Source organism: Brachyistius frenatus, unplaced genomic scaffold (genome assembly GCF_029030835.1).
Source record: "Brachyistius frenatus isolate BFR_SWC_R1_liver_20210118 unplaced genomic scaffold, ASM2903083v1 Contig_6, whole genome shotgun sequence".
Classification (NCBI taxonomy): Eukaryota; Metazoa; Chordata; class Actinopteri; family Embiotocidae; genus Brachyistius; species Brachyistius frenatus.
The window spans coordinates 5,352,501-5,362,229 of NW_027210605.1; the positions used below are offsets into that span (position 1 = coordinate 5,352,501).

Genomic DNA, 9,729 nt, shown 5'->3' on the forward strand with positions numbered 1-9,729 from the left:
ATGGTTGACAGATAGATGACTGCTGGGCTGTAATTGGCCTTCCTGTTTGTAGCTTTTCTCATGTAACAACAAAGGCACTTCCCACCCTCGACTGTAGAGGGTGCACATGCGAAAGTGTAGCCCTGTGCCAGTGTGACAACAACAGATTTTCTTTTGCAGGAAGAAAAAATAAAGGAGAGAGGCAGGATGAGGAAGTAATGTTCAGGTGAGAAAGACATGAGAAAGGTTACTGGAATGCTTTCTCTCACTCTCTCTCACATTCTCCCTGCCAGGAGAGAGCAAAAGAGAGAAAGCAAGTCAGATCAGTTATGTTCCTGCAGGGCTCTGTACTGACTCATCTCTGAAACAGAGAGTCTGTGTGTGGCATTTGTAACAAGAAATGTCTCATCATCCAGCCAAAATAATCCAAAATGCTGCCAAATTAATCTCAATAAAGATTCTGTGCAGTCAACACAGCACCACCGCCAAAAGATAGAGAGATAGAGACACAGAGCTATAGTGTATTCAGGTGGGGGAAAAACCCTCTCTGCTTCTTACTGCTGTCTACAGTGTGTTCTATCAAAGCTGTAATAGTATTGCTCTGGAGTTGATGGTGAAGGAGAAGAATTCCAAGGGACCACAGGAGCAAGACAGGGCCAGCAGCCTGCTTGGCAGGAGCTCTGGTGTGATCATCATCTCTGGAAGGAGTGACGCCCCTCACTCCTGCCTCCCAGCTAGCCTTGCCCTGTGACAGATGAGCCCAATGACAGCAGGACGCAACAACCTGCAATTGAACATTCCCCTGTGATCTGTCAATGTCCGTGGTGTAGTTTGACTCTCAGGAAAACACACAGGGACACACGTACCTTCGTACACACCCTCACATTAAGTCATTCCTCAAGTATTACAAGAAGCGGGGCCAAAAACGCCCACACATATTTGTGAAATGCTTCAGATACCTGTTGCAGGTGTCTTTTGAGGTTTGGAGGGTGGTATGCGTGCAGTGTTTTTGTTCTGCATGGAGCTCATTCTTGATTCTCATTCTCAAGTCTTCAGAATTGCTGATAACTGCAGGCTTGCTCTCTGGCAGGAACTAGCTGCATTGTGCAGCATGTCAGCTGGCCTTTTGCAGATTTCAACTGGTGCTGCAGTTCTATGCTTTGCCCACAGGGTGTCACCTCGTTCACAAAAAGCACATAGCTTCAAGCCTGATAGGGGCTTTATTTTCCGCTTTGGTGGCAGTTCTGTGGTGTATCACGGCAAAATGAAATAGGAAAAATGAAAATAGGACATAAATGTGTTTGCCGCATACAGGGCTTAATGAAGTCAGCCTTGCCAGTACATTAGGAACAAAGGCAGCAAGGAGAAAGGCACCGAAGGACAACTCACAAACAGTTCCAAAATAAAAAGGGAGATAAAATATGAATACTGAGTCTCCTCAATGAAAAGCAGTTCACCGGTTGTCAAAGTGGAGATTTATTTTCTAAGCAACTGGCTTTTTATGGTCAAGCTCCTGCACACTGGTGAACAGCAATGCTTGTAATATGGCATGTAAAGAATGGGATTCAATAGAAGCAGTCGTCCATTTGTCATATTTAAGGGAATAGAATAATGACCATTGGCTGCCTTGTGCTTGAATAGCTCAAGTTGGCTTATTTTTCTGAGCAAAATGGAGGATGAAGACGAATGGACTTCATACATGACTTTACACAGCCCATATCATATCATGTCATATAACTTAAACCACTAGTCAGAAGCTTATCATTATCTTAAGCCTGGAGCAGTAGCCAGTCCTTTGCAATGTTTCAGTGGAAATTATAAAACAATCCAGCTGTCTTCACTTGGTTGTTGCAAACTAATAATCATTTGGCTTCTCAGCCATAAAAGCATGGTGCAAAATTAATTGTTTCAATCAATCAATTGGTCAATTTCATAGCCATCAAGCTTTGCCCAAGATCATGTGCATTCTCTACCCTTCTCCTTCAGGATGGGCCTGGAGAATGCCAAGTGATTTATGGCCTCTGCGTGTGCTGCATACATATATTAATACTATACACACATGCAGATAAACATACACACTCAAGAGGCAAACACACAGACATTGAAGCAGCCACACACACACACACACACACACACACACACATGCTGTATAAGCACAAAAACATACATTTTAGCACATACATACACACATTCCTAGAGGATGACTCACAGCATGGGGTGGGTCACGTGAGGAAGCACAGAGGATGAGCACAGGGGGAACTCTTCAGTGTATGCTAAGCACGCCGGTGACACATGCAGCTAAATGTAGCACATGAAACACAACCAGCAATGATGGAGAACCCTTCATCTCTATTGCATGTGGCTTACACGTGTGAAAAAAAAACCCGCAAAAAAAAAAAAAAAAATACTATAGGCTACAATCCTCTGTCTGAAGGTGGAGAGTGGTGCATGCATGCCACCTGCTGTTTCTACATACATGCATTAAGTTGCACATGCATGAACATGCTTGCATGTACACAAAAACATGCTCATGCATACATGCACATATATATACATCCACTGAGAGCCAAGTGCAGGGGCTTGTTGTTAGCGTGTTGTTCCTGTGCTGTGGCTTGTGGGCCTGTCTGCAGGGCTGATCGATGGTCTTTTACTGCTTCCCCAGGATTATCGGTCGAGTTCACCGGGAGGGGAAGGCAATTCATCAGAACACAGCCGAGAGAGAGAGAGAGAGAGAGAGAGAGAGAGAGAGAGAGAGAGAGGAGAGGGGACAGAGAGAAAAGGATGGAAGGAGAGAGAAGTTTGTGTGTTTGTGTGTGTGTGTGTGTGGGGGGGGGGTGTCAGTATGAAAATGGAAGGAAAGATAAGAGAAGACAGAGGTAAAGGTGTGAGGAAAAACAGAGGGAAAGGAGAGAGAGAGAAGGAGACTGAGAGAATAAGGAGAGCAAGATGGAGACGGAGGGGAAAGCGAGGAGATGTACAGATGTGGTTGAGATACCGCCTCATCTGGAAGTGTATGGAAGAGATAGAGCAGCAGACATAGATGAATATCACACCACGGAAGGATGTAGTAGGGCAACCTCCGATTGAACCCTTCTTATACTGTGTATTCGACATCAAACAAATATATGACTACATTGTCTGTAGAAATACCACAGTAAAAATGGTCCAAGTTTTTCTGCTTTTATTGCGGTCGGATTTTGTGTTTTTCCTTGAAATTTATTTATATGGAAGGTGAAGAAAAAAGGGTAATTTGAAACCATACTGTCATAAATATAAACAAATCTTAATAGTCTATAATCACAGTTTATCATACCTTAAATTAAACCAAAACATAGTGCGTGCAACATGATTACAGTTGTCAGAAAAAGTTTACATGCGACACTTGAATGCAACATATCGCACAGATCAGCTGATTATTCTGCACAGAATCTTACTTTGCTTGATTAACAAGGTTTGCCACTGGGAATAAACTCACCACACTAGAACATCTGCAGATAAAAATGTGTAGAGCCAAGTGTTAGCTCAACTCCCAGAGGTTTTGACAGTGTTTGCCCACATTGTAACACATCTTACAAAGGCCATAACACACATACAGAGGGTTCCAGCTCACTAAGTTCACAGAAAGGAAATTTTAAAAATGGGAGAAGTGATTCAGCATCACCAACTACAACCTGAGGGACAGAAAAGCTGAGATGAGATCTGAAACTGTCTTGCACTTTTCAGGGAATTGTGCAACCAGGTTTTCATGGCAACACAGACCTGCCAGGTTTGCCAGCCAGTCCACCTCTCTGCAGAAATACATTATCACTAATCACATTACCAACTGATAACAGCATAAAGAACATGTATCCAAGCATCACTAGCTCTCCATAGAGAGATCTATTTATTGCTATTGCATGATACTCAACATCAGTTTGAGAAGCCTACTTACATGAGTTGTGTATACAGCTTTTAATATGCTTCTGTTTATGTCTGGATAAATATTTTTGCTTTGTTGTATGAGGTTTCAAGTGATGATCCATCCCAATTTTTCTCCCTCTCCTTGTGTCTCTATTTCACTCTTCACAGATAGACTGCCATTTCTCTCTCTCTCTCTCTCTCCCTCTTCCCATTGATGGATGGACAGATCATGTATATCCAATCTAGCAGTGCTCCTGATGCGGTTAGGGGCTGTGACAAGTCTCCGGGCGGGGGAACCGAGCAGAGCGGAGCAGAGGAACGGGGTGACGAAAAGGACACGACATCTGGAGAACACGCAGAAGAAAAAGAATGCAGCAGAGAGAAAGACTGCATAAAGTGTCTGCATCACGCCTGGTGTGTGTGTGTGTGTGTGTGTGTGTGTGTGTGTGTGTGTGTGTGTGTGTGTGTGTGTGTGTGTGTGTGTGTGTGTGTGTGTGTGTGTGTGTGTGTGTGTGTGTGTGTGTGTGTGTGTGTGTGTGTGTGTGTGTGTGTGTGTGTGTGTGCGGAAAGCAAACATATTCTCTGCCCTGCCCTCTGGGCTACTGTGTGGTTGACAGTCCTAACTCTGTGGCTCCTGCACTCCACACCAGGCAGGCCAATGATGAAGATGGACAAAAATTATATGCTTATGTCTGATAGTGCTGACATATTATATGTATCAGATGCAATAGGCGGAGTGTTAGAGCCTCTCTGCCATAGCTACTGTATGGACCACAAAGTGTTGTGGACGGAGATTGATTGTACTGGTGGCTGTTGACATTCGCTCATACCTGAGTCTTAGAGTGCAGTTGCAGACATTAGCCACTGGGGGGTAATGTTATCCTCGCAGTTTTCAGAGGTGCCACTGTGCTCTCCAATGACACTGTGGCGTTTATGTGAGGCAGTAGCGGGTGATTTCCTGGTTCATATTGGCAGCAGGGTTGATGTTAATGTATTATCACAGGCTGTAACATTGGAGGTGTTGGCGGTGTGTGTTTGGGTGTTTTTTTTTTCTTCCCTCTGGCTCTCTTTTCTTTTTCTCTCTACTCCCTATTTACATCACTTTTCTTTCTTGATTACTCTATTAAAATATTTTAGCAAACTAATTGTGAGCAGAAATAGATGAATATTTGAAAATCATTATTTTACATGCACATTTAGGTAAACTTAAATTAATTAAAGTCAAGTTTTATTGTTGAGTTAAAAAAAAAATTAAAAAATAAAGTCAGCAAATTTGCTTTGAGAAACCACAAATCGCAAATTTCTAAAAGGCCCTAGGGATTAAAACACACAAATCTTCAAGGTGAGGAAGTGATCTGAGCTAACCTAAGATTGTCTGACCTAACCTAAGATTGTCTGACCTCTCAAAGGCAAAGAGGTCAGGGGTCAACTCACTTGACAACCCTCCCCCCTCCCCCACCCCCCCAACCAAAACCATATCAGCCCCTTTGACTTCATACTGCATGGAAAACTCTCTCCACACATACCTTCACTCTCCTCACAAAGATTGTACACAAGCAAGAAGAGAGAGACACTTTTTCTTGTGACCCCAGCACACCCACAAAATCAATAAACAAAAACATGGAAGTGAGCAAGAATCCACCTCCCCTCCCCTCTTTCCCCTGTCTCTCCTGTCTCCTTCCCTTCTCCCCCGCCCCTTAAACCTCCTTCAGCTCAGCATACACCCATACACAAACAAAAAAACACTCAATAAACAAATGCTAAAATTACAACCTGGAGAAAAGTCAAGAGAATCTGTATTCCACCTCCATTTTAAAGACTCGGGGCAAAACAGCAGCCATTTTCTAGAATGCAGAATTGCCACCCACACCCCCACCTCTTGATAGTAATCAAATTTGGTCTCATCTTTTCATTTTCTCATCTCTCCTCCCCATCTGTGTGGTGTAACTCCTCTCTTTCTCATTCTCTCCCTCATCATCCCTCAATGTCACTCTGCAGCTCCGAGCCATTGACCTCCGACCCCCAGGCAGGTTCAGCAGCGGGTCAGGAGCCTGGCGGAGGGAGACAGGGAGAGAGGAGGGGTGGGAGGTCTGTTACTGGGGGATGCCAGCTTCCTCCTTTGGCCATGGATACAGCCTTCACTGCTGCTGCCATAGCAACTGGACGAGACGGCAGAGAGAGCAGACTTTGGAGAGCTGCTGGGATGGAGCTCTCTCTTCTATGATCTGGCTATAACCTCCACAGGCACTTGCACATGTTTACTCACACAGACACACACACACACACACACACACACGCACGCACGCACGCACGCACGCACGCACGCACACACACACACACACACACACACACACACACATACAGTCCCATACGTGTTCGCAAAATCTAATCAAATTCCTTATTTGGATTGCCAGGCTGTGCTGGAAAATACTTTTTCAAGGTGCAAGATTGATGGGCATTCCATGTTGGCTGCAATTAATTGCTGCATAATTAGACTTACAAGTTATTTATTGAAGCAATTTGGAGAATACAAGAGCCTGGGGATATATAAAAACCATTTGATCACGAGCTGCATAAACTTTAAGGATGTCCTCTTACAAGCATTATTTGGATAGAAATTAGCATTACAATCTCTCCCAAAAATGTTTCCCATGTTAATGAAATGATAAATGATAATAAATCTGGACTGAAGTGAATGACGTGCTTGAAGTGAGGTCAAATAAAGGTAAGGGTTAGATGCAGATAATAAAAAATATACGATGGAAGGGGAGATAACATTTTTGGTGTTTGCAGGTGTGTGAAGCTCTGAACTAGCTTGCTTAGCTTGGAGAGCCTCAGGGGCTGTTGGCTCAGTCCAGGTGGTGTCCCACTACAAACACAAGAGGTAAAAATCTCTGTTGCCGCTTGCTATTAATTATCTCTCATTTGGCACCACTACTTTTATTTATTTACACCCTTTCTATAGCTTTCTTCTCTGTTTTTTCATGACTCATCTGTCTTTTCTGCTCATCTTTCATGTGTTTTAATTTATTTAATTTTCACATCTTCATTCATTTAGACATAAATTTATTTTCCTTTTCTTAACTTTGGCTCTCAGCGCTCTTTCTGGTCGCTTCCTCTCTCTCTTGCTCGTCTGGCCTCACTCTATCTTTCCTTGCTCAAACAAATATGATAAATGAGGCTATTGGTGTCTTACTCAAGAATGAGCTGTGATCAGAGAGCCTTTGATGTTTGTCAGCTTTAATGATGTATCTTGATGAATAGATGTACAGTAATTTTCACTTCATGTGACACACTGTTTTGCTATTGAGTAAATTTCTTGTTCAGTGCTGTGAATGAATCTCCTCTTGTAAGTGTGTGTGTATGCATGTGTGCGTGTGTGTTTTTCCCATTTTTCTTGACTTGCATTCCTACGCCTCGCATGTTTGATGACAATGTCAGCGCACTTAAGCCAGCAAGCTTATCTCAAGTGCTTCAAGAGGCTCTTATCGGTTTTCTTTGTAATAAGGGGATGAACTACTTTCAGTGGCACATGCACACTCGCAGACACTGAGGTTGGCTGCAGAGACAAGCACACTTGCCAACCTGCACACCTCTATAGTTGCATGTAAATCAATGTTTGTGCACTTGTGCACTTATGCACACATACACGCAAACTGACATACATAAAGAGGCAGAAATTAGAAAAAAAAAAAGATATATACAAATGTGTACTGTTTGATAATGAAACACATGACAAAATGAAAAACATTTAAATGATTAAATGTATAATTGCCAAGCGTATTACGCAGCCTTTCTTCTGCAGAGATGATCCTGTATAATCCTGTAATTATTTTTTGTGTGTGAGTTCAGCTGTGGCCTGGTTTGTTCAATGTTGTTTGATTTGGCCCAGTGGCTTAATTCCAGATAAGACAATGTGAGTCAGGGAACTCAGCTTTATTCTGCTCTCTGTCTGCTATTCCCTGATTCCACCAATAGGTGGAGCTACATACATGAAACAGACGATGAAATTGCTGTGGTCAAATGCCCTCAAGCTGTGCAGGAAGAGCTAATCAAATTGTCAGTGTGTCTGTGTCAATTACAGAGGGTCAACTTCATAAGAGGACTAGGCCCAAATCATATTTGCACCTGTATCCTCAGTAGTTCCTCAACCAGAAGCAGAACAGATACAGAGAGCCAGGAGAACCCTCTTAGTATGGCAGTCAGACACTCAGGTTGATAATGATACGGAAATGGTTGGTTTCATAAGCACACATTCTTATGAGATATTAGCCATTTTTAAAATTCTATAGATAAAGGCTCAGTGTGACTGCCTTGAGCGATGAGCTTTGCCATTTGTAGATCTTCGCGAGATGAATAGCGGAGTGGGGCTGATACTCTTACAGTGCCAAGCCACTATCTTATCACTTCCTTTTATCGGACTGATAAAGTAAATGACTTTGCTATAGGTGTGCTACTCTTCAAATTCATTATGAGCCTGCTCAGCCAGGCGACTATCGACATGGCTGGGAGTGTGTGATGAATGCAGGACTGTCTGGGAAATGTGTGTGTAGTCCATGGTTGGTGACACACTCCAAAGGGGGACTGATATACAAAGGTGTTTTTAGAGGTGTGAGGTGGTAATGGGACTGGTGGCTTAAAAATCCTTGAGCAGAATGAAACAAAATGAAAAATTACCATTTTAAAGGATTTTTAAGGTTAATATAATACTCAGGCAAGCTGGGATCCTTAAGCAGTCATTTACATGTTTTTAATCAAGGAACTTGGAGGGAAACACGCACAGATGAGCAACAGGACTTATTTGTGTAGCATCTCATGAAGAAAAGCATCACTTGTAGTTTAGTTAGAGAAAGAAAAGTTAGAGGAAGAAAAGATTGGTTGCAGGCTTTCTATTTCTGCAGCCTACCACTACTCAGCAGCCCACATGAGGCTGTCTTTACCAACAGGTTTGGGCCGGGAACCTAGTAAAGAATGCCAGAGGGGCGGGTCGCAACGCCGCCAGCATTAGTGAGGAAAACATTTCAATTGCCGGTAGCAGCTCACCTGATGTTGGAATAGACCATCTCAGTGGGGGGTAAACACGGTCCAAAGCAGGCTACCGACGTATATTGTAAGACAAGTACAGAAGATGGTACCGTCGTAACCTCCCCCTCCCCCACCTCTTCAAGTGGTTCGTTCCATTCATAATGTCAGAGGTCAAGCAGGAAGTAATAAAATCAAAACTAAAAAGACCAACACAAGTGGTTAAAATAAGGTAAATTAAGCGTTCCAATAAAAGAAAAAGGAAAAACTATCTCGACGGTGATGCTGCAAAATGTTTTAAGTCAACAAAACTATAGAAACAAATATATTTACTGATGACGATGATGGTGAAACGTTAACTGCAGCGATAACACTAACAGCCCACGTACCAAAAGACGAGGAGGATGGAGGAGGACGGAGGAGTCTGGCTGATTCACGTGGAGAGCACGATCAGAAAGAGGAGGCCGCTGCCGAGGAGGAGAGACATGACAACCCCACAGGTAAAGACCGCACGTAGTGTTGATGAGGCTACAGTAGGCTGCAGGAGCTGGGCCAGGAGCCTGAAAAAAAATAAAAATAGTTGCTATCTATTGCTAAGCCTTTATGTTATAATCAGCCTGATGTTGCATTTGTTTGGGATAATGTGGCTGGTCCAGATGTATATTGCCAAAATTGAGCTCACAGTCTGACCTTATGACACCAAAGCAGTGAGAACTGTGGTCACAGTTTGGCACAAAAGTGCACCATCAAAAACCGTGATGCCCCCATTCTTCCAGAGCACACGCGCTCACCTCAGTGTTGTTTCAAAGGTAGTTAGATCAGCAAAAC

At 43.2% G+C, this 9,729-nt stretch overlaps 1 long non-coding RNA gene across 1 annotated transcript in view; it reads left to right on the top strand.

Moving 5' to 3' along the window:
• LOC138614357 (uncharacterized) overlaps positions 1 to 7,657 on the top strand; it is a 12,865-nt gene extending 5,208 nt beyond the window's left edge. The window contains exon 2 of the long non-coding RNA XR_011310267.1: positions 4,048 to 7,657. This is a non-coding gene — a long non-coding RNA (uncharacterized lncRNA). The remainder of the gene's footprint in view (positions 1 to 4,047) is intronic.
• The last annotated feature ends 2,072 nt before the right edge of the window (positions 7,658 to 9,729 follow it).